This window comes from Nycticebus coucang, chromosome 1 (genome assembly GCF_027406575.1).
Source record: "Nycticebus coucang isolate mNycCou1 chromosome 1, mNycCou1.pri, whole genome shotgun sequence".
NCBI lineage: Eukaryota > Metazoa > Chordata > Mammalia > Primates > Lorisidae > Nycticebus > Nycticebus coucang.
In genome coordinates, this window is record NC_069780.1 from 175,437,285 (window position 1) to 175,461,305 (window position 24,021).

A 24,021-nucleotide genomic window follows, 5' to 3' on the forward strand; every position below is an offset into this window, starting at 1 on the left:
TACTGAGACTGGTGGATGGGGGCATGATCCCTGGCTCCAGCTGGGCCTGTGAGCAGAGAACTAGACAACAGTGTGGACTGAGTCTGGTGGTTGGGATTGTGGATCCCTGGCTCCAATTGTGCTATTGTAAACCCTTGAACCCCTCTTTGTTGAGCAGGGTTTGCACTGCCTGGGACAATTTAATTGGAACTCATGTCTGGGGCTGTCCACTGGGGAGCTTCGAAGTTTTCTAGCAGAAAAGAACTGAAGGGTGGGGGCTGAGTGCCACAGCTATTTGTATCTCTTCACATTCAAGATTTAAACCTAATATTGTGGCTTCTTAGGATAGGGTAGAGTTTAGCTGATAGTAAAACAGAGTTAGCTTGCACTACTCACCAAGTAGGTCCTCAGAGTCTCCTGCCAAAACTCTGAAAGGGGCCTTTGTAAGGTTGTAGAAGATAAGCCACAATTACAAAGCCTAGCGCTTTGGTAAGGGGCTGTCTCTACTACCTGGGAACCCCAATTCAATCTCACCCTACCAGTTCTAATAACTGAATGATGGAAAATAAACATGGTGCAGACCCAACAGAAGAACTCTGGCAGCATTAATAACCAGAGTAGATCAACCCCCCCCCCACACACACACACAAGAAATAACAAAGAAGAGCAAGACATGATTGCAAGAGGGACTTTACCTAACAATTGCAATCAGTGTAACCTGGCTTTTTGTATGCTCAATGAATCCCCAACAATAAAAAAAAAAAGGAGATACAACCGAAGATGCTATGCATAGACAAATGGCGGCAATGTCGGAAACTGAATTCAGAATATGGATTGTGAATAAGATAAATAGAATGGAAGAAAATATACAAATTGAATTTCAAAGAGTAGTTCTAAAGTTGTCTCAAGAAATTAATTAATTCAAAGCCCAAGTCACTAAAGATATGGACATAAAGAGAAAAGAGATAGCAGAGCTCAAAGAAATGAAAAAGTTAGTTGAGGAATTCCAAAATACAGTAGAATCCCTCAGTAACAGATTTGGCCAGGCAGAAGAAAGTATCTCTGAAACTTAAGACAAAGGTTTAAGTGTTCCCAAACACTCAAAAAGGAAGACAAATGGAGAAGAAAAACTGATCATTCCATGAGAGAGTTGTGGGATCACTCCAAAAAATCAAACATTTGTCTTATAGGAATTCCTGAAGGAGAAGAGGATGGCCCTAAAGGTACAAATGCTCTACTCCAAGAGATTTTGGAGGAGAATTTCCCAAGCATTGTAAGAGATATAGAATTTCAGATAGCAGACAATTTCAGAACCCCAGCAAGACTCAATGTAAATAAAGCATCTCCTAGACATATTGCAGTTAACTTTTCCAAAGTTAAGATGAGGGAGAAAATTCTGCAGTCAGCCAGATGTAAGAAAAGCATCATCTACAAAGAAAAAAGTATCAGAATGACTACAGAACATTTCAAACTAGATGAAGATGGTCATCGACCTTCAGTCTCCTAAAACAAAACAACTTCCAGCCCAGAATCCTGTATCCAGCTAAACTGAGTTTCATTTGTGATGGCAAAATCAAATACTTTAATGACATAGACATGTTGAAGAAATTTGCCATAACTAAACAAGCTCTCCAGGGTATTCTCAGACCCATCCTCCACAACAACCAGTGCAATGCTCTACCTACAATGTAAACTCACCCAGAATTTGTTGAATGAAACCCAACTTCCACAGTGGTGAAAGGATTAAAAAATGTGCCCTGGGCACCCGAAAATCATGACACCCAAAATACAACCAGGCTTATCAATTCTCTCAACTAATGTGAATGGTTTAAATTGTCCTCTAAAGAGGGACAGGCTGGCAGACTAGATACATAAACTCTATGCTTCTACATTGCTGGTGGGAATGCAAGCTAATACAAACCTTTAGGAAAGAAGTTTGGAGAACAATCAAGGAAATGAAGGTAGACCTACCATTTGACCCTCAATTTCTCTATGAGGTATATACTCAGATGATCAAAAATTATTTTACAACAAAGACATTTGAACCAGAATGTTTATTGCAGCCCAATTCATAATAGCCAAGACATGGAAATAGTCCAAATGCTCATCGACCCATGAATAGATTAACAAATTGTGATATATGTACACCATGGAATACTATGCAGCCATAAAAAAGATGGAGAATTCATATCTTTTATGTTTACCTGGATGGAGTTGGAACATATTCTTCTTAGTAAAGTATCTCAAAAATGGTGGTAAAAAGTAGCCAATGTACTCAATACTACTATGAAATCAATATATAATCACCTACACACTCATATAAACGACAAACACAACTATAGTCCAGAAAGTAGAAGGGATGAGGAGAGAGAGGGAAGGGGAGGGGGGATATAGTAAGAGGGAAGGTATTTGGGGGACCTCACCTAATGTGAATGATGCAATGGTACATTTCAAAACTATTAAGAAATGAGTATAATTGTATAAAATAAAATAAAGTAAAATAAAATAAAATAAAATTATTGGATTCTTATTTTTGGAATATGATTTTTTTCTAAGGCCAGAGGTTTGTTTACTCAAGTTTAAGACAGAGGATTTTTCAACCAAAGTCCAATCTTCCAAGGAATGATAAGCTCCTGAAGGTCCACAACTGTGACTTATCCTAACTGAATTTCCAAATGTTCTTTATGAGGCCCAAAATGTAAAAGTAAAAAAAAAAAGCCATCTCACATACTAAACAGCTGATTTACTATTTCAAAGTTAATGTATACCAAGTTATTATCATTTTCTAAGGCAATGTGATGCACTTATTTTTTTGAGACAGGGTTACAGTCTGATGCCCAAACTAGAGTGCAGTGACATCATCATATCTCACTACAACCTCAAACTCCTGGACTCAAGCCATCCTCCTACCTCAGCCTCCCAAAGTGCTGGGATGATAATGCACCACCACAACTCTGACAAATTATTTTTATTTAATTTGAACAGTTAGAGGTATCGGTAATGATAATAGAGCTGTCCTTTGTATGACAGCAGAGATTAGGGACACCAACTCTTCATGCAGTAAAAAATCTGAGTATTCCTTTTGATTTCCCAGCAAAATCTACTCACTAATAACATATTCTTGACTGGAAGCCTTATAATATATAAAATTGATTATCACAAATTTTGTATGTATGTGTATTATATATTGTATTTAAACTATCAGGAAACCTAAAGAAAATGAAATTTGGGGAGGGGAAATTATAAAAAAAAATAATTACAAGGGAGAGAATATCTACTCTACTGTTCATTAAGATGAAAGTGGATCATAGAAAATCCTTCATCCTGACTATCTTTACATTGAGTAGTCCAAGGAGAAAGAGGAAGAGGAGGAATTGATCTTGCTTTCTCAGGGGTAGCAGAGACGGAGAAGGTGGAGAAAGTAGATGGGGAGGTGGAAGCAGCATGTTCATGCAAGGTAACACTTACTGAAAAAAATCCATGTGTATGTGAATCCTTTCAGCTCAAACGTGGGTTGTTCAAGTAAAAAACTGAATTTGAAATAATTATTATAATAACATACGCTTGAGGGGCATTTTGGTTGTAGAAAGCAGAGCTCAAATTATTATTTTGGAAAGACTTTCAATATTTTCAGTGCTGTGAAAATCATTGCTGTTCAGTTATAGAAGGCCTCACCAAATTTTTACTTTTTCTTTTCCCGAAAGACAAAATATTGGCTCCTGTGTATTATTGTATTTCCCCACGTTTTACTTCATTTGTACTCCACATTATTCCAGGTTTTTGAGGCTGGAAGAGACAATTTTCAATTTTTGTCACAGTAATTTATTTCTCACTTCACCTAAAAAAAAAATCAGTTCCTGAGTAATTATCTTTTGCATTCCTTTAATAATATAAATTGCAATGCATCAATGCATCTTCTGTAACATAAGAAACTCAAACTTGAGTTGTTCGTATTTTATTTAGATTATTTCCTGGAGAAATTTAGGTCTGTATACAAATGAAATTGTATTTGCATGACTACACACCAAAACTATTTTAATTACTTAATAGGTATCAATTATAAAATCTCTTAATATCCTTGATTTTAGTATATTAAGCATAAGAAGGTTCATGTATCTCTGGTCAACCTCATTTAACCTTATTCAGATCTGTGCTTCAAGTATTCTTATTATCACTAGTAATTTTGTCGGACTGTTTTTTCCAGTTGATGTTTTTGTGCTGATATGAATAATTAAACATCAACACATTCTATGCATTTTAATGTGCTTTGAATAAATCTCAAATTTTCTACATTTTACTCACACTTTTCTCCCAGTCTGCATAGAAAATGGTAACAAATTTGAAAGCACCAATTGGAGCTAAAAAAACCAATGACATAGCTGGAAATATATTTTTCTAAGTTTTAATAAAGTAAGGGATGTCCTTTAACAAAAATATTTTCACTCTTCCCTCTATTAAATAATCTACCAGTCAATCAATCAGAAGATGACATTGCCGCATAGAAAAGTAGTCTAGGAAACTGTAATACATAAATTTGTATCTATTTTAAGCATACATAATTTAAAATGTGATTTTCATTAGCATTATGTCATAGAAAAGCACACAAACAAACAAATGTTGCTTTTGAAAATAGATATTGTGATCTCCCACAGTCATATTTTAGGATGGCCTATTCTAGTCTCCTAAAAATGCCCATCTCTTTGATCTCGAAACCCTTCCAGAACTTTGGGATCCTCTTCTAAGTATTGTTCTTTGTCCATTATATCACAACCACATGAAGAAGTTGGTGCTTCATGATCCTCTGACTGTGGAATGATCTTTAACATGATGCTAAAATCCCAAGCTACCGAATCTATTGAAGTTACAGAGGATTATAAATGTTACTTCATCATTTAATGCCCTTATTTTTCTCCTCTCTTCCAAAAAAGAGAGAAGATGGCTTACCAGAGGCCCCAGCTGTCATATTGTCTCAGGGAAAAAAAAAAAAAAGATTTGGATGAAAAAAGAAAAAAAAAATGAACAAACAACCACACAAGTGTAATTAAGAAGAAAGAGTGCCAGAACTTACAAGGGATTCCATAAGAAGTTATGGAGCAGAACAAGAAAGAAATATATTGTCAGAAGTCAATTCCAAGAGGCTTGTAGATATGTTGAAAAGGTGGGTGGAATGTTCTGTTTCTCCCTCCATCACATCTGTCAGCAGGCACCCAAGCTGCTAGAAAGCCTTTCTACATCACAAGTCCAAGAGCAGCTGGCACTAGGGAACTAGGAGCTTCTTGAAGAAAAAGTACCAGGATGCTAACCTCTCAAAGTGCTTCATGCCAGCACAGACACAAAATGAGATGGCAGGCATCATATTGCTTCTCCACCCACCATAAGCCTTTGCCCTTCAAGGGAGGCATCAGCCCCTGTTTTTGTCTTGCCCTTTAACATGCAAATATTTCCCAACTCTGTCCTAGATTGTGGGAGCTACAGGGGACCAGTGGGTCTGGAGGGATCTATGTGACCCAGAGTCTGGACACTCTAGATTAGCTGCCATCTAGAGAGAAGAACAGAGATGACCAGAATGTAAGCTTTCCTCCGTTAAAACTCTTTTTCTCCCTTTCGCTCCTCTACCTGAGGCTACCCAGATATTCAAGGTTTTCAGAAACTCCTGCTTCCCTTCTACTGGTACATCTACTACTCAGGATGTTCCACAGAGAATGGGGCTCAAAACTTTCCTCTTAAAGACCAGCAGAGGACTAAGGAGAGTTCAGACTGTGAGGTGCCTGCTCATCAGTTCTCCCCAGTGCTGTTTGCCTGGCAGCTCATCAAAGCAGGACACTCCCCAAAGGGGAGAATCATTAAACCTGCTTGAGTACCACATGGGCAACATAGGCAACACATCTGCCTGATGAAATTTATTTGGGCTGCAGAGGGAAGATTTATGAACTAATTTAGAGGATAAATGGACCTATGTGGGCAGAACTTAAAAGAGAGTGTAATGTGGACTCCAGCAAAAGCACATTCATGAGGCACCTCTCCTCTCACAGGAAGGGTGTGCTATTGTGCTATTGTGCTTTCAGCCGGAGGAGGGATCCTGGACGGGGGAACCTTCCAGCCTGCAGTACTATGTGCGAGCTCAGCTAGTTTGAGCTCCTGTCTGCTGGCAGACAACAAAGGGAATTGGAGAATATGGGAAGGGGAGAAGATTGAAATCCACTTTAGATAGTAAAATTGTGAATCTCAGACAGCCCTACCTTCACAAGCATACTTTCTGGATGTGTGAGAACACTTCAGCCCTTCCCTGGTAGCTTGCCCCAGAAACCTGGGACCAGATCCTTGATCCCTGTTAAAACCATTACTTTACCAGCTTTTTGTTTTTGTTTTGTTTGTTTGTTTATTTGTTTGTTTTGCGCCTAAAGGGATGTTCACCTGGCCGACCCTGGTAAGTCTCGCTCCAAAACTCCACACTGTTGTAGTAGAGAATAAAGACTCACCTAGATGTTCCACAGATGGTGAGTGGCATTCAAGTGCTTACCTGGAAAATTAAAATAGTCATCAGACTGGCCAAAGTCAAAGTGAAGAAGAAACTCTTGTGAGCCATGAGGCAAAAACATCAAGTAACTTACAAAGAAAAATCCATCAGGCTAACTGAAAATTGTCAAATAAGACCTTAAAAGATAGAAGAGATTGAGGCTCCATCTTTAGTCTGCCCAATTAAAACAATTTCCAGCCTAGAATTTTGTATCTTACAAAAATAAGATTCATACAAAAGAGAAATTAAAGACTTTTACAGACAAGCAAATACTAAGAGAATTTGTCAGCGCCAGGCCTGCTCTCATTGAAATACTCAGAACTGCACTATACATAGATCATCATAGTAAACACCACCAATATAAAACAAAACAAAAACTAAAGAGTATAACCCAAATAAAACAATAGCATAAGAGGTAAAATAGGCAATATGGTAATCCTCAAAATGATGAACAGAACAGCATAACACATATCAGTTCTATCAATCAATGGGAACAGTCTGAGTACACACTAAGGGTACTCAGGCTGGATGAAAGGATGAAAAAGTAAAACCCAAGTAGCTGTTGTCTCCAAGAAATACATCTAACCATCAAGGACTTGTGCACACTTAAGGTGAAGGGAGATTAAAAAAAAAAAAAAAAAAAAAACTACATGCAAATGGAAACCAAAAGAATACAGATATACCCATTCTCATATCAGACTTTAAACCAACCATGATAAAACAGAAACAAAGATGGTGAGTATATAATGATAAATAGAGCAATTCAACAAGAAGACCTAGAAATCCTAAATATATATGCTCCTAATACTGGAATGCTCATATTTGTAAAGCAAAACCTACTAGATCTAAACAAAGTGATAAACAGGAGCATTATAATTGCCAGGAAATTCAACATCTCATTCACAGAACTGGGCAGATAATCAAAGCAAAAAATACGTAAGAAAACACTGAACTTAAACAGAACTCTGGAACAAATCGGCGTAACAGACATTTATAGAACATATTATATAAAAACTGTGAATAATACATTCCTCTCATCCGCACATTCAATATTCTCTAAGATTCATCATATCTTGGATGACAAAACATGTCTCAACAAAGACAAATCAAAATCATAACAAGCATCTTCTCAGACATCAATGGAATAAAACTACAAATCAACTCCAAGAGAAACACTTAATTCTACACAACGTGGAAATTAAACAACTTGCTGCTGAAAAATTATTAAGTCAGTAATGAAATTAAGATGGAAATCAAAATATTTCTTGAACTTAACAATAAAGGGACATAAACTGTCTAAATCTATGGGACTCAGGCAAAGTAGTCCCAAGGAAGAAACTTATAGTCCCAAATGTTTGTATCAAAAAGACAAAAAGTTCAAAAATCAACAATTTAATGATCACTCTCAAGGAACAGCACATCAAACAGAAGCCAACAGAAGAGAAAAAATAACAAAGGTTAGAGCAGTACTAAAAGAAATGGAAAACAAGCAAACAGTACAAAAAAATCAATGAAACAACAAAAAAGTGGTTCTTTGGAAAGATAAACAAATTTGGTAGACCTCTTGCTAGATTAATCACTAATAGATGAGAAAGGACCCAAATAATCTTAATCAGTAAGGAATAAGGAGATACTACAACTGATACAGCAAGTAGAAAATATCGTCTACAAATACTATGAAAATCTCTATACATATAAACTTGAAAACAAAGGAAATTAATAAATACTGAAAACACACAACCTCTTCAGACTCAAATAGGAAAAAATAAGAACTGCCGAGGAGACCAATAATAAGCAATGAGATTGAAGCAGTAATGAAACACCTTTGCACAGAAAATAGCCCCAAACCACATAGATTCACAACCATATTTTACCAGACCAACAAAGAAAAGCTACTACCCATCCTTGCCCATTCCAGGGGATAAGGAAGGTATTCACTCCAATTCATTCTATGAGGCAAGTAACACCATAATATTAACGCCAAGAAAGAACACAACAAAAAAAGAAAACTACAGAGCAATATCACTTAGGAATATAGATGCAATGAAACTCAATAAACTACTAGCAAACTGAGTTCAGCTACATAAAACTAATTAAGTCCACCATGACTGACTTAAACCCAAGGATCCCGGAATGGTTCAGCAAATGTAAATCAATGCACTTGATTTGCCACATAAACAGAAGCAAAAAACAAATACTACATGATCATTTAAATAGCTGCATAAAATGCATTTAAAAAACTCAGCACCTTTTCATGATTAAAACTAAGGGAACATATCTCAATGTTTTAAAAGCCATACACAGACAACACCATACTGAATGGAGAAAAGTTGAAAGCATTCCCACTAAGAACGCCAGCAAGACAATAGTGCCCAATGTCATTACCTCTATTCAACATAGTGCTGGAAGGCCTAGCCAGAGCAATCAGGTAAGAGGAGCAAATAAAGGGCATCCAAATTAGGAAAGAAAAGGTCAAATTATTGCTTTGTGCTAATGATACAATCTTATATCTGGAAAATTCAAAGACTCTACCAGGAAATTACTGGAATTGATAAATAAATTCAACAAAGACTCAGGTTATAAGATCAATTTATACAAATCATCAGCATTCTTATGCCCTAATAACAGTCAAACTGAATGTCAAATTAAAGACTTAGCACCATTTACAGTAGCCACAAAAATGAAAACAAACAAAGACAGCAATAATAACAATGAAACTAGAAAAGTAGTTACACAATCGGGTAGAAGATACCTACAAAAAAGATCTATGAAAATCTGAAGAAAGAAATTATAGATGACTCCAACAAAGGAAAAAATATACTATGGATTTTATGGATTGGTAAAATAAATATTGTTAAAATGTCTATATTATCCTACACAATTTACAGATTCAATGCAATCCTCATCAAAATACCAATGTCATGTTTCACAGATCCAGAAAGAAATCCCAAATAGCCAAAGCAATCCAAATAGCCAAAGCAAAAAGAACTAATCTGGGAGCATCATGTTACCAGACTTCTAATTATACTACAAGGCTCTCCTCATCAAAACATCATGGTATTGCAGCAAAATGAAGACATGTAGATCAATGGAATACAACAGACAACCTGGAGGAAAAAAATATTCACATACAGCCAACTGATCTCTTATAAAGAGCACAACCATAAATGCTAGAAGAAAAGAAGGCCTAAAGGATCATGGGCTTTCTCAGAGGACCACCTAGGGTCTTTCTCAAGACTACTATGTAAGGTAGAGATTCCTATAGCCCCACATAGTCCACCTGTGGACCCTTACTACAATTAGAGAAAAGATTAAAAATAACCTGGTATTCATGAAGGATGAAAGGTTCTTTCTTTCAGCACATAGCGTTTGAGAACTTCCAGAAACAGTAGTATTGTATCAGGATCTGCTGCTTTGCTTATCCTGTTTTTGCTCATTTTGCCCTGTGCATTTATAGCATTGTTATTTTAACAAGGCTTACATTGGAGCAGGTTTGGTTTAAGGCATTTTTCATTTTTGTAATTTTCGTGTTTAATTTTGCTCAATTTTCCTCTGAACAATGTTTTAATTTATTTTTGCACTTTTAAAAATTATTTCCTTCTTTATACTGGGATTCATTATTTATTTAATTTATTTTGTAGTCATAAGCTTTCAATTCTGAATTCAGCAACTGACTTACTAACTGCAGCTTATAAATCTTGATTTCATTCTTTGAAAGAAGTATAAGGAAAAATACAAGGGAAATTTAAATATTAATATGACATTTTCCAACAATGAAAATGCTGCAATTCAAATGACATAAAAGGTATGTACACTTCTAGAACTTGCTTTTTTCCTGGAGGAATCTATTTGTGTAATTCAGATCTGCAGACATAGACTGTGATGCTATGGTGCTTTCTAGGCCTATGACCTACCTAAAAAGCTTTCCTAAAATATGGGAAAATTACCCACCCCGCCACCTTCCCCAAGATGGAGTACTTGATTATTCAGGAAGGGAAAGAAGTGTGACTGATGAAGTGAGGGGACCTGCTGGGTAAGGTTAAAACCAGCTCTGGGATAAAAACTTACTTTTTAAAGAAACAGAAGATAAATAGCATTCTGAAAAGTCATTTTAAAAATTATATATAAAGAGAAAAACACATTGATACCAAATAGCCAAGTTTTCAGAGTGCTCCCAAGCTTAGTTCTGCTAAGTTTTTCACCTTTCGAACATGAATGTCAGCCTCTGCTTGTGAATAATCAATGCACAACATGTAAAAAGCCACATAAAAAGTCAATATTAATGTATTAAATTTAATTACTTAAATTTCTCCAAATGTTATTTTTGCATCTCTCTAGTGCTCATCAGCCTACTGGGTTAGCTGGCATGTTTACATAAGACAAATCCTTGCCCAAATCACTCTCTTTCAAAACACAGTATAATGTACCTAAAGGAAATTAAACCCCATTAGGAAGTATCAAATAGACACTATTTCTCTGCCAGCATTACTAAAGCAAATATGAACTTCACCACTGGTATGACTATTTAATCCCTCTACTAATATAGTATGTCTCTTAGTTGTTGTACCAAGTGCTTTGCAAACAGTGAACAGATTACAGATTATATAAATTCTCTTGGTATGTCAACTTTCTAAATTAGGAACAAATTTTTAAAAACTCGATAAAAATATTGAGAGAATAACATTTTTCTCACTTTATGAGTATCATAGTCAGAACTAAACTTAATGCTTTTGAAAAATCAAATAAGTATAATTTTGAAGAAAAAGTTCTAAATCTAGTGGAAGAAGAGAATGGTTTCCAAATAAGAGACATGTAATAGCATATGAAATAGTTTTCAGAAGTGTTGGCTGGGCGTGGTGGCTCACACTTGTAATCCTAGCCCTCTGGGAGGCCGAGGCAGATTGCTTCAGTTTAGTGGTTGGAGATCAGCCTGAGCAAGAGCAAGACCCTACCTCTAAAAAAATAGCCAAGCATTGTGGTGGGCACCTGTAGTCTCACCTACTACGGAGGCTGAGGGAAGAGGAACTCTTGAGCTCAAGAGTTTGAGGTTGTTGTGAGCTATAACCCCATGACACCCCAGGGTGACATAGTGAGACTCTGTCTTAAAAAACAAATGAACAAAAAGTCCTATTTGTTATTAATTTCTATAGGTATAAAATTACCATTGATATGACTTATTTCTATTTTTAAAAAGCCAAACCAATTGCACAGCTTGCATTCATGTGCAAGCAAGGTTAAATTTAGCAGCAATTCATGCTATTAACAAGTAAATATATTGGGCATCTGCCCCCATAATTGTAAACTTCTGAGATAACATATATAAAATCTGACTTTGGTTATTAAAAAGAAATATTGAAAATTATGCATTAGGTTGTTTTAAATCATTTGTAGTAGAAACGCCTTTTGTTTCAAGAAGGAGGTCAGGAGGGTGGTGCATTCCCACAATCCTACCACTTTGGAAGGCCAAGTTGGGAGGAAAACTTGAAGCCAGGTGTTCCTAGGTAGCCTAGGCAATAAGAATATTCCATATTAATAATAACAACAACAATAATAATAGTAACAATAATTATCTGGGCATGGTGATACATGCCTATAGTCTCATAGTCCTAGCTACTGGGGAGGCTACGGCAGGAGGATAACTTAAACCCAGGAGTTTGAGGTTGCAGTGAGTTATAATGAGGCCACTATACTCCCACTTGGGTGACAGAGTAAGACTTTGTTTCTTTTTTTTTTTTAACGATTGCATGGTACTTTTTAAAAACATATTCTTGACTAAGACTTTTTTTCACCTCCTTAAGTCTTTCACATTCTTCACTTTATTTTCTTTGAATGTTATCTTTACCTCCCCGTTAACTTAGAGTAAATCATTCTTTCATTATGCATATGTATTACTGAGTAAGAATTTTTGAGTACTTTATATGTGCAGTCTAATATTTACTTTCTACAGAATAGAGAAGATTGAAGATAATACGACTTCTGCAATTGTCTCTGGATTCAAACAAATCCTGGGAGGTGGTACAATAACATTTTCAACATCTTTCCTGTTAAATGACACACGGGCTTTGCCATTCTCCATTCCTTCTGTAAGCAAGGTGTCTCAACAGTGGTGCTACTGACTCTGTATTGGGGAGTTGTCCTGTGCACTGTTCTGCACATCCCTGGCTTCTACCCATTAAATGACAGTAGCATTCCTTTACCATAACCGTTGAGTCATACAAAAATGTCTCCAGAAATTGCCAAATATCCTCTGAGGGGGAAAAATCGATCCTGTTTGAGAAACATGGTTCTGTAATATATTCTGTCTAGGGGCTAGAGCTCCTTAACTTGCTAAGTTTTACCTATTCTCTACTGAGCCAAACACTTCTCTCCATGTTAAGTTTCATTCTTTCCAGGACTCAGCTAGTTTTTGCAAAACTGCTGGAGACAGTTTTACTGTTCTAATTGTGTAATTTAATTAAATAAGGACATAAAAGGAAAGGAATTTCTATTAAGAAAATTAGATGCTTTCTAATCAATAAAAGTGAGTCAGAATGATTACTGTCAAGACAGAGTGAGACAAGTGTAATATGTGATTGCAGGAAAAGGCTCTAAAGATAAAAGAATTTGAGAACAAGATATCGCAAAAATGTATTAGAATTCTTCCCTTATTTTGGGAAAATAAAATTGATTATGAAAAAATATTCTGGGTATACAAGAAAAACAACATAGAACTCTGTTGAGTACAAATCCCTCTACTTAAAACAAAGGCTTTGCTCAACCTTAAGAGAATGTAATACGTGTGCACATTTTTAAGAGGAATTAAATGTGCATCTTTTTAAAAATTCTCCAAGTTCCTCAGATTTTTAAATTTTTTTTGTATTGTTTTGGATTCAATGAAGGTACAAAGAATTAGGTTATACTGATTGCATTTGTTAGGTACATTCCCTCTTATAATTGTGTCCCATCCTCAAGAAGTGTGACGTACACTGTGACCCCCTAGCTCCCTCCCTCCTCCCTTCTCTCGGCTCCCTCGTTCCCCTACCCCCCGCCATATATTAGGTCATCTGTTGTCTTCATATTAGAATTGCATACATTGGACTCTTGCTTCTCCAGTCTTGTGATGCTTTGTAAGAAAAATGTGTTCCACCTCCATCCAGGTTAATACAAAAGATGTAAAGTCTCCATCTCTTTTAATGGCTGAATAGCATTCCAGGCTATACATATACTAGAGCTTGTGCACTTTTATTAAATCAACTTTTTCCTTAACTACCTAAGTATGCTTCTCAGAGAATTCAGTATAATTCAGAGAAAACTCTGTAGATTTCTCAGTTTAAAGAAGAATGAAATAAAATTATAGAACAAGAGATAAAAATGTAATTTTACTGTGAAAACTTAAAGAAAAGTTGACAGCCTTTAAGCAGTTATTCTCTACAGGAGAAAAAGATACAGCATTCTTCATTTTGTTTTTCCTTTTGTATCAATTTTTTCTTCTTCTTTTTTTGGAAAATATAGTCTATCTTTTTGAAAATACAAATTAATTTGCAATGTGTGGGGGGAAGCCTGTCTTTTTCATGACTCCATTCCCCTAAATGTGTATTTCTATACAATAAAATAATACACTTATGTACATAGATACACACATTTTCTCAATGTCATGTTTTCCACTCTTTGTAGCATGTATTTACGTATGCCACAATACATGTCTTTGTGTGTGAACCTGTGTATGTGTATAATTCTTGTAATGAATACATTTATTTTGTAAAATGCATTGTGGGTATATATATGTATACATACATATATACACACACAGACAATATTACATGTATTATATTAAAAGAGCAGACTTTATCTTTAGAGCCTCTGTAAGTGGACCACCCAAGTAGCTGTACAGACTGGTCAACATAGGGAGACAGTCCACATAATGAACTAGGCATGCTGTACAGATATGTACATGTTGTATGTTTGGTCCCTGATAATTAGGTCAACTTAAAAAGGTGGTCAGTGTACAGAGAATGTCGACTATGTATCATAAACACACACATATATGTAGCATAATTTTACATAAGTATATCCAACCACTTCTTATGCTGCTCTAATGTTTTATATTTACATATTCTGTAATATAATAATTGTATTATATATGTACATATGACTTGGATGTTATGTATTTACTTTTGACTGGCTGTTGATAAGTTTTAAGTGTCATTATTTTACTTTACAAACAATTGTGGAATATTTTTTCCTTGCACTTAGTTTGGACTGTTCTCTTGGAGAGATTCTTAGTATTGGAATTTTAAGAACAGTTGTCAGGCTTATTTCATTTTAGGATTATGTCAGGAATCATTTTAGCCCAAGTCTTGTGAGATGCATAATCATGGTCTTCTTGAATGCCTGGCTTCCAGGTAAAATATAACATAGGAACAGAAGGACAGAACTGTGCCCAGAGGTGAGGAGTCCGGTATGAGAAGAGGCTCCATAATCTCCACTTTCCCCTTTTCCATTAATCTTCCAGTCTTCACTTAAAGGAATGCCAAAACTTACAGGCACCAATGCCCACCCTCTGTCCCCAGCCTTGAGTCTGCCTGTCAGCTGTAAAGGTCAAATTCAGTTTCTATCTGCATGTTCAATTCCCTCTGAGTACTCTTATTTTACCAGGCTGACAAACAAATAAAAAGCCACACTCAGATGAAACAGCTCTCAGGGCTCCACGATCCCACTCAGTGGCCTTGCTATCTATGAAGAACATTGCCTTTGACTGATGCCTTGGACAACTTCCAGGAATCTTTTGATATTTCTTCTTCCAGGGAACAACCACCACTTGTAATGAAGCAGCCTTACCTCACCTTGCCCTGCTCATTTGTGCCTTTTAATTAGCCCAGGTTCACATACTCTGTTAGATAACACAGTGCATTTCTCACATTATGAGATGTAAAATCCCAAATTCTCAAATAAGGGAACTGATGATCTTTGAACCAAACAGACGAGCATATTTATTTTGAACAGAATATACCAGTAACCATCTGGGGTTCTTTCAAAGCCTTCATCAGTCATCTCATCACTTTCAATTTAACAGTATTAATACGAGATGGTTCTTATCTTAGTTTCATTCCTATCTAACTAAGAGCAAAGGTTAATTCCTTTTCCTGGCCTTTGTGCTTTGACAAGTGAACACACTGAATGTTAAAGGAACAGAAATGACTAATCATTGTCTTTCTTTATATATTTAGAGAGTTACCATGAGAACAAATATTATAACCTTTCTTTTCTGTTCTTTTAATAGAACCATTAATAACACTATGTAAAATGAAAGTCTATGACAATGCAATGTTTTGTCTTCATGCTAATTATGTTGTCAGCTTTTTGTCTGAGTATATAATTGGTTCTAGAAGCAACCCATATTATAGTGTGCAAGGGATCTGTGCTGGGGTTTTATTTGTGATGGCTCAGTAAAGGACACAACCTTGGTATGTGGATGCATTCATTAAAAGAGGATTAAATGGGTCAGTGAAGAATTCTTCAGGGGTGGCTAACTACTAAAATGACAAATAATAGAGAGATAAGACTCAATTAATCAGATTCCTCGAATTGACCTAGTCCAATACTTTGCAAATTTGAGAACACCTGTGACCGATAAGACATCTGTGTACCCTACTCTTGAAACATATCAATGGGCATCCATCATGGTTGCATTTGGTGATTATTTGGTGCCCCAAACACAAACATAAACAGTGCAACTTCATAATAATGCTTTATTTAACAGTCATATCTATAATACCATAGAATATAAAATTGATGTGTGTATAATTATAAAACAAAAGCATGATACCATTATTTGACTCCCTTATCTAATGAGCAAGATGGTCTTCCCATTCTCTTAGCATGACTACACTTTAGACAGGCTTCTTCCTGTTTTAATTTTTCATTCCTTAGAGCATTTACTTTAAACACTTGTAATTGTTAATTCTGTCTCTGATCTTTTGAAACATAAAACTACAATCCAGGAATGTTTTTCTCACAAAACTAGGAGCCATCACTTTGACCTACAATCATCAAGAAATATGAGGCCCCATCTACAAGAAATATGAGACCCTGTCCATGGCCGTGTCGGAGGCTAAATTTCATGAGCGATTATTAGTAAATACAGACAACCTGATGGCATTCACCACCCCCAACCACCGAATCCTCCAGAACTTTTCCATTACTTTGTCTAGTATTTAAAAATAGCCTTGATATCTAGTGCAAAGTGTTGAATAAAGTTTTACTTGGTCTTTTTATAAGTGCTGGGTACAGGTGGTGTCCATAGTTCAGTTAGCAAGGTGCTGGCCACATACACCAAGGGTGGTGGGTTCAGGCCTGCTAAACAACAATGACAACTGCAACAAAAATATAACCGGGTGTTCTGGTGGACACCTGTAGTCCCAGCTACTTGGAAAGCTGAGGCAAGAGAATAGCTTAAGCCCAAGTGTTTGAGGTTGCTGTAAGCTGTGATGACATGGCACCCTACCCAGGGCGACTGCTTGAGTCTGTCTCAAAAAAAACAAAACAAAAAAACAACCAAGTTCTGGGTACAATTTTTATTTTACAGTAAGTGCAGCATCCTGATGCTGGGTCTTTGGATCTCATATCATAGAAAATGACCTAATACTTAATAAGTGTATTTAATAATTAAGGCATCTTGTTTTTGATTCTTTGTTTAGAAACACATAAAGTTGTCCATTTGGTAGGACCTAAAAATAGAAAACCATTAGTCTTGGTTACCTAAAGGAATATATTGGCTATGTAAATCATACATTTTTATTTGCTTGTTATTAGGTATCACTTAGACATAAGAAAGGTAACTTTAATGAGGTAATTTTCTTGTGGAAATCAGAGTAAACGTATTCTAGATTAGATAGTCTACATAGTTTCCTTTTACTGTAAGATATTTAAAGTATAAATTACAAAGAAGTGACAAAAAGATGTGATCCTAAATTTTTAATTTGTTGCTTTTCTGTAACACCAGAATGGCTGAAAATTTACATAGTGTGAGCATTTATGACAGATCAAAAATGTATATGTTATTATATCTTATCTCATTCCATTGGATCTTTAATTAGTAAATTCAAATTCATTTTAATCCTTAATCACTCCTAAAGTGACCTTGAATAATAGATAACATATTGTTTATGTCTTTCAAATATGATTCTAAGAATTCTGAAAAATATTCTAAAACTGATATTTAACTATAGGTCCCTGCACATGATTATGTGGGGTTAAAATTCAGCAAGGTCTGATGACAAAATTCCTGTGCATAGCCTAATAAGAGTCTCTTTAATGACCATAATCTAGCCTGGCTAACTAGTATGTTGTCATGTTAGATTTTCTGCAGAACTCATTATGTAACGCATATCCTCTGAAACCGGTAGGGAAGACAGGTGTATAAACAAATGAAATACAAATTCCTTTGTAAAGCAACAACAACAAAAATTCCCTTCACAGAGCATTTAGTCATTTATGTATTACTCAATGTTTAAATATATGTAATATTTTCTAATAAACACCTTCTACTTTGGAAATGAGGTTTAAACCACCTTGCTATGAATGAAATCATTATTATCTGTATGGATCCCAGACTTTGCTCTTAGAATGGAGGGCAGGAATGATAGAAACCTAACAAGCACATGCTACAACAATTTTATCCTTTACCCTCTGAAAAGTTTATCTTTAGTTTGAGTTTACACTAGAAGGAGTTTCTGAGATAAATGTCTGCACGTAATTTGATTATTTTACGGGTGAAGAAAATCTGACTCTAACAGTGGGGAAAAGAGTGAGGGAAGAGAGGACAGTGGATAGAGGTTATGTTCTATTATTACAGACACAACTGTGGGTGACTGGGGCTGAGTCCTGCAGTGTGAAATACAAGAACCATAGTAATCCCCCTAAAAGTGAGGGGCTTGGATAGTGAGGAGTGTTGTAAATTACCTCCCAGATGAATGGTACGCCATAAAAATGCTCAGGCTGTACTGACTACAACTATCCTTTCTGCTCAAGTTCAGATACAGCTCAAAAGTTCCTCCCAGCTCTGCCATTGCCACCACTATAAATAATCAGATTTTGAATCCTATGTACTCAATTTTGATATGAGGACAATTAACGACAATTAAGGTTCTGGGCGGGGAGGAAAAGCAGAAAGAGGGAAGGAGGGAGGGGGAGGGGGACTTGGTGTGTGTCGCACTTTATGGGGGCAAGACATGATTGCAAGAGGGACTTGGCCTAACAATTGCAATCAATATAACCTGGCTTATTGTACCCTCAATGAATCCCCAACAATAAATAAATAAATAAATAAGTTCTTAACTTAAAATGCATTGATTCATTTTCTAAAAACCTAAGGAATTTTCACTGAAGGTGCCCAGGTAAAGGCTGTATTAGTAATCTAAAAAAAAAGAAACTCTCACTTCTCACATTATTTTAATACTGTATCTATGATTGATAACTGCATACACTTCAGTCATATTTTCTATCAAGAATTGAATTAATAAACTCCCTAAATATTTTCATTACTTCTATTCTAAAACAAATGCATTCTATCTGATTCTTTCATTGTGCCTTTCTGCTCTCTTTGCATTGGTGTTCGGAAACACAGAAGTATATGTCATTTATGACCTGAAATCGTACCTTTTACTCTTCTCTCTCTGTGTCATTTATAATTATAATAAGTAAGAAGAAGCCTATCCAAAATGAACAGCTGGGAAGAAAATCTCAAGTAAGTGAATTAAGGAAGTTAAGGAAGGGAAACATTTTTAAGGAGTGAAGAGTCAGCATTATCAAATGGCATAGAAAAGTCACATAAGAAAAAGACTAATAAGTGTCACTCATGTTTAAAAGTCCCCCAGTGTCTGTAAGGCAGGTTTCTGCTGTTCTCTTTCTAAGAGAAGGCTCTCCCAGGACCTGGTGTCCTATACCTGAACTCGAACATAGTTGCTTATAATAATGTTATTTGTTGGTAGTTCTCTCTCTTGCCTAAACTCAGCCACAGTTGTTCAACAGATACTTGTTGAGTGCCTATGATATTTCCTGCACTCCTTTATTTAGAGTAACAAAAGCAAGGATTTCCCATTATCAGAAAGGTTAAAGTCTGATTTAGGAAAACACCAATTGACCCAAATTAAGAGCACAGAAACAGAAGTGTGTTTATGAGAGTGCAAAGGCAAATCATTAAAGTTTGCTATGATAATCATATCACAGTCAAAATACTATTCAGAAGTTTCTTAGGATCTGTTTTTATGTGATTTCTAAGTTTAGAGATGAATAAAGAATAAGCATTGAGGAAAGGAAAAGAGAGAAAATCCAAGTAAAATGTTAATGAAATCAACAACACCAAAATGAAGACAAAAATAACAGGAAATGGGAGAAATCATATATTCACGTGACATGGCCATCAATCTGACATATAGATTAGCCTTAAATCAATAAGGAAGAAAAAATAAAATTATCCAGACAAATACACAAAGAAATGAAATAATCCTATAGGTGAAAATAACTTTACTGCTGTTTGAGTTAATGCTATAGAATTACAAGAGTTACAAAATGCTGGGCAATCCCTTCTTTATTTTGTTTTATAGTTGACGATGTGCTTGTTTACCTAAATAGACTCAGAAAATTGTAACTACTATTACTGATAAAGGGTTAGAGATAAAATTTCCAGAAGAGAAAAGTAAAGTAAGTAAAGTCATGTAGCCTTTCAATGAGTGACAGTTGTCAAAACCACCATCACCAAAAAAAAAAAAAAAAAATGCATTATCTTACACCCTATAATTCTATTCCTAAAGATTTAGTAATAGGAAGTAAATTAGCATACTAGCAACATTACAGCCATAAAGGAACAATATGGTTTATTTATAATAGCTTATAAATTGAAAAATATATTGTAAATATCTAACATAAGATGGTAACTAAAGTAAGTTATCTGTGATTTATATGAGTAAAAGTTTCAGAGCAAAATTTGTGTTGCAGACTTATATAGAACCTCTGTAAGTTGACCAACCAGGGGAGTATAACAACCTGGTCAACATGTGGAGGTGTCAACATAAGGAACTAAGCCTACTGTGTTGATACAAACATAGCATACATGTCCAATCTATTAGGCCAACTTAAGAATGTAGTCAACGTAGGGCTTTGGTTAACTATGGAGCTTCTACTGTATCTCTCTCATTATTATTTATTTATTTATTTTGAAAACAAGTCTCACTCTGTTGCCCTAGGTAGAGTGCCCTGGTGTCATCATAGCTCACAGCAACCTCAAACTCTTGGCTCAAGTGATTCTCTTGCCTCAGCCCCTCGAATTGGGATTATAGGCATGTGCCACCGTACCTGGCTATCTAACATATATCTAACATATGATATGTTCATGCAACAATAATGAGTTTCAGAGACTTAAAAATATATAGAATTCAGGTTCATGAATACAAATAAACCATATTCTTTACTTTGGATGACATCATCATATGTTTCAACATACTATATATAACAAAAATACACAAAGATGTATTCAAAATACCAATGGCCCTGGCTAGGGTACCATGTATAATATAATTTTTAGTTTTCTGTTTTGGTTTCATTGGATTTTTTTCTGACTTTATGCTAAATTGTATAAGTAATTCTTACTAATCTAAGAAATGGGGATCATATTAAATACCAAGTTAGCATTTTTTGCGAGATGTTATTGAATGGAATATTCAAATATAAGTTTTTTCTTTTACTTTCCTTTTTAAGAACTACACTAGTTCAATAAGTTTTGGTTTATTCTTATAGTAACTTATTAGTGCTTATTTTACTATGAATTTACCATTTTAACTTGACTTTTAAGTGAATTTCTAGTGTATAAACACACAGCTTGCTGGATAAAGCAGTAAATTTGATCAGGTCTCCTTTGTCTATTTTTGTTGTTGCTACAATTTCCAATGGGGTTTTCTTCATAATATCTTTCCCCAAGCCTATATGTTGAGAGTTTTTCCCCACAATTTCTTCTAGAGTTTTTATCATTTGGTGTTTTAGATTTAAATCTTTTATAGACCTTCCATTTGATCCCCCAACCCATTACTAGAAATCTACCCAGATGAAACAAATTTTTTTTTCACAATAAAGACATTTGCACTTGAATGTTTACAGCAGCTCAATTCACAATCTTAAAAATGTGGATACAACCCAAGGGCCCATTGACACACGAATGGATTAATACACTGGTGTATGTATACTATCAAATACTATTCAGCCATAAAAATGATAGAGTCTTTACATCTATTGTATTTACCAGGATGGAATTGTAGAACAGTTCCTTAGTAAAATATCTCAGTAAAGAAAAAAACAAGCATCCTATCTACTCAATATTAATTTGAAACTAGTACAGAAACAACTACAGGCCCACATGAGAGGAAAAACAATTAAATCCAAGAAGTAGGGAGAATAAGAGGGGAGAAAGGCTCCGTTGGCTTTCACCTGACAGGTGCAATGTCGGGGTATAAGGCATACCTCCTGGGTGAAGGACTCAAATACAACTTGGAATTTTCCTAACAAACGCAAACAATGTAACTTAATTGCATTTACCTTTATATTAATCCAAAATTTAAAACAATGAAATAAAAATTTAAAAAAATGTGTAAGGGTAAGAAACTAATGTAAGCAGTACAAAAAGATTATGGGTTTTGAGTTTGAATATACAAGTATCAAAACTTACTTTCAGAAAACAGTGATTGGCAAACCCCCAATTCTGCCACAGAGACAGTATAGCACCAAGACAGGTGTAACTTTCCATTTATGCATAAATAAAACTATATGAAAATTAAAAGAAAAAAGGAATAAAACATTTCTGATATATGCATTTGTGTCAACAGACTAATCTATGCTATCCAGTCACACATTGTGACATTGTTGAAAGTGACAGGCACTAATTAAAAACTAAAGAAGATAAACATTAAATGAGGGTTATTTATAAAATTACATAAAACTTTAAAATAACATAATAAATATGAATAAAAGAACAATGGTACAGAAAACTTTTAAAAATGCAGAATAAAATTTAAAAAAGGATAAAAGATTCTGGGAGTGTCAGTATGATCCCCTTCTCACTTTTAATGTCTAATCTAACTAGCACATGTCCTTTTTATACTAATTTTGTAAATGTCCCCTTTGCTCATTTAAATTCTCTGTTCAAAATGATCTTTCTTTCTTTCTTAGTCTCTTTCTTTCTTTCTTTCTTTCTTTCTTTCTTTCTTTCTTTCTTTCTTTCTTTCTTTCTTTCTTTCTTTCTTTCTTTCTTTCTTTCTGACATAGTTTCACTACATCACCCTCGGTAGAGTGCTGTACCATCACCACTCACAGCAGCTTCAAACTTTTGGACTTAAGCGATTCTCTTTTGCCTCAGTTTCCAAAGTAGCTGGAACTACAGGTGCCCACCACAATGCAATGCCCAACTATTTTTTTGTTGCAGTTGTCATTGTTGTTTAGCTGGCCCAGCCCGAGTTCAAACCCACCACCATTGGTGCATGTGGCCGGAGCCGTAACCACTGTGCTATGGGTGCCAAGCACATACAGTCATTTCTATTACTTATAGGCTGAACTCTTGACTACACATTTTAGAATTCATTCCCCTTCATCACCTATCTACTACTTATGTCTCTTATTTTAATCACTATTACCAATTAGTTGGTCAGAAATATTACAGCTTGTTCATTAAAACATCACCCCTACCCCTAAATATCCTGCTCCCACATTCTCTTCCAACCACAAGAAGAGTTTTGATCTGAATTGCCAAAATTTTAAAACTTTGACTTTGACTCTGATGATGATAGAAAGACATCTTAAACTCATTGAATATTTAAAGTAGTGTGGAGGCACCAGAGAGGAGACCATGGAACAGAGAGATTCAGGCTAGGTTTATTGAAAGGGGCCAGGGACTTATCTGGGCATGACAAAGATAACATCTGTACCCAGAGGCAGGTGGAGACCCCTTTAATATGGGGCTGATGTGGGTTAGCAAATTCCACAGCTTGCCTACCAAGGGAAGGGAGGGCTTTGGTGAGTTCAGGTTCTTTGGCATGAATTTGTTCAGGGACGGGGCTAACCAGGTTCTTTGTGTTGTTTGTTTTAGGAGGAGAGGAAGGAGAGAAGGGCAGAAGTGTCCATATGGGACCCCGTCAGGTCCTGCAACAGGAACATTCATGTTTTCTCTTATATAAGGCCCTGAAAGCAGCAGCTCCTTACTCAAATATCTATACTTGGCACCCTCCTTGTGTCTAGACATGTTCTGCCTGGAATATCAAAATACATATGCATAAACTTTCCAGCATTGCAAATGCACGTTATACTCAGGTTACAGAAATGACAAGCAGAATCAGTTGGAAACATGAAGAGGAAGTTACTCTTCCAGATTTCTTCGGCTCTTGGTTATGACTCAGTATTTCTTAGACATGTATATCAAGGCAACAAAATTGCATATTATACTACTATCAATTTTTTTTTACACTCAAGCTCATATTTTTCTATCCAAAGAGTTTTTGAGGAGAAGA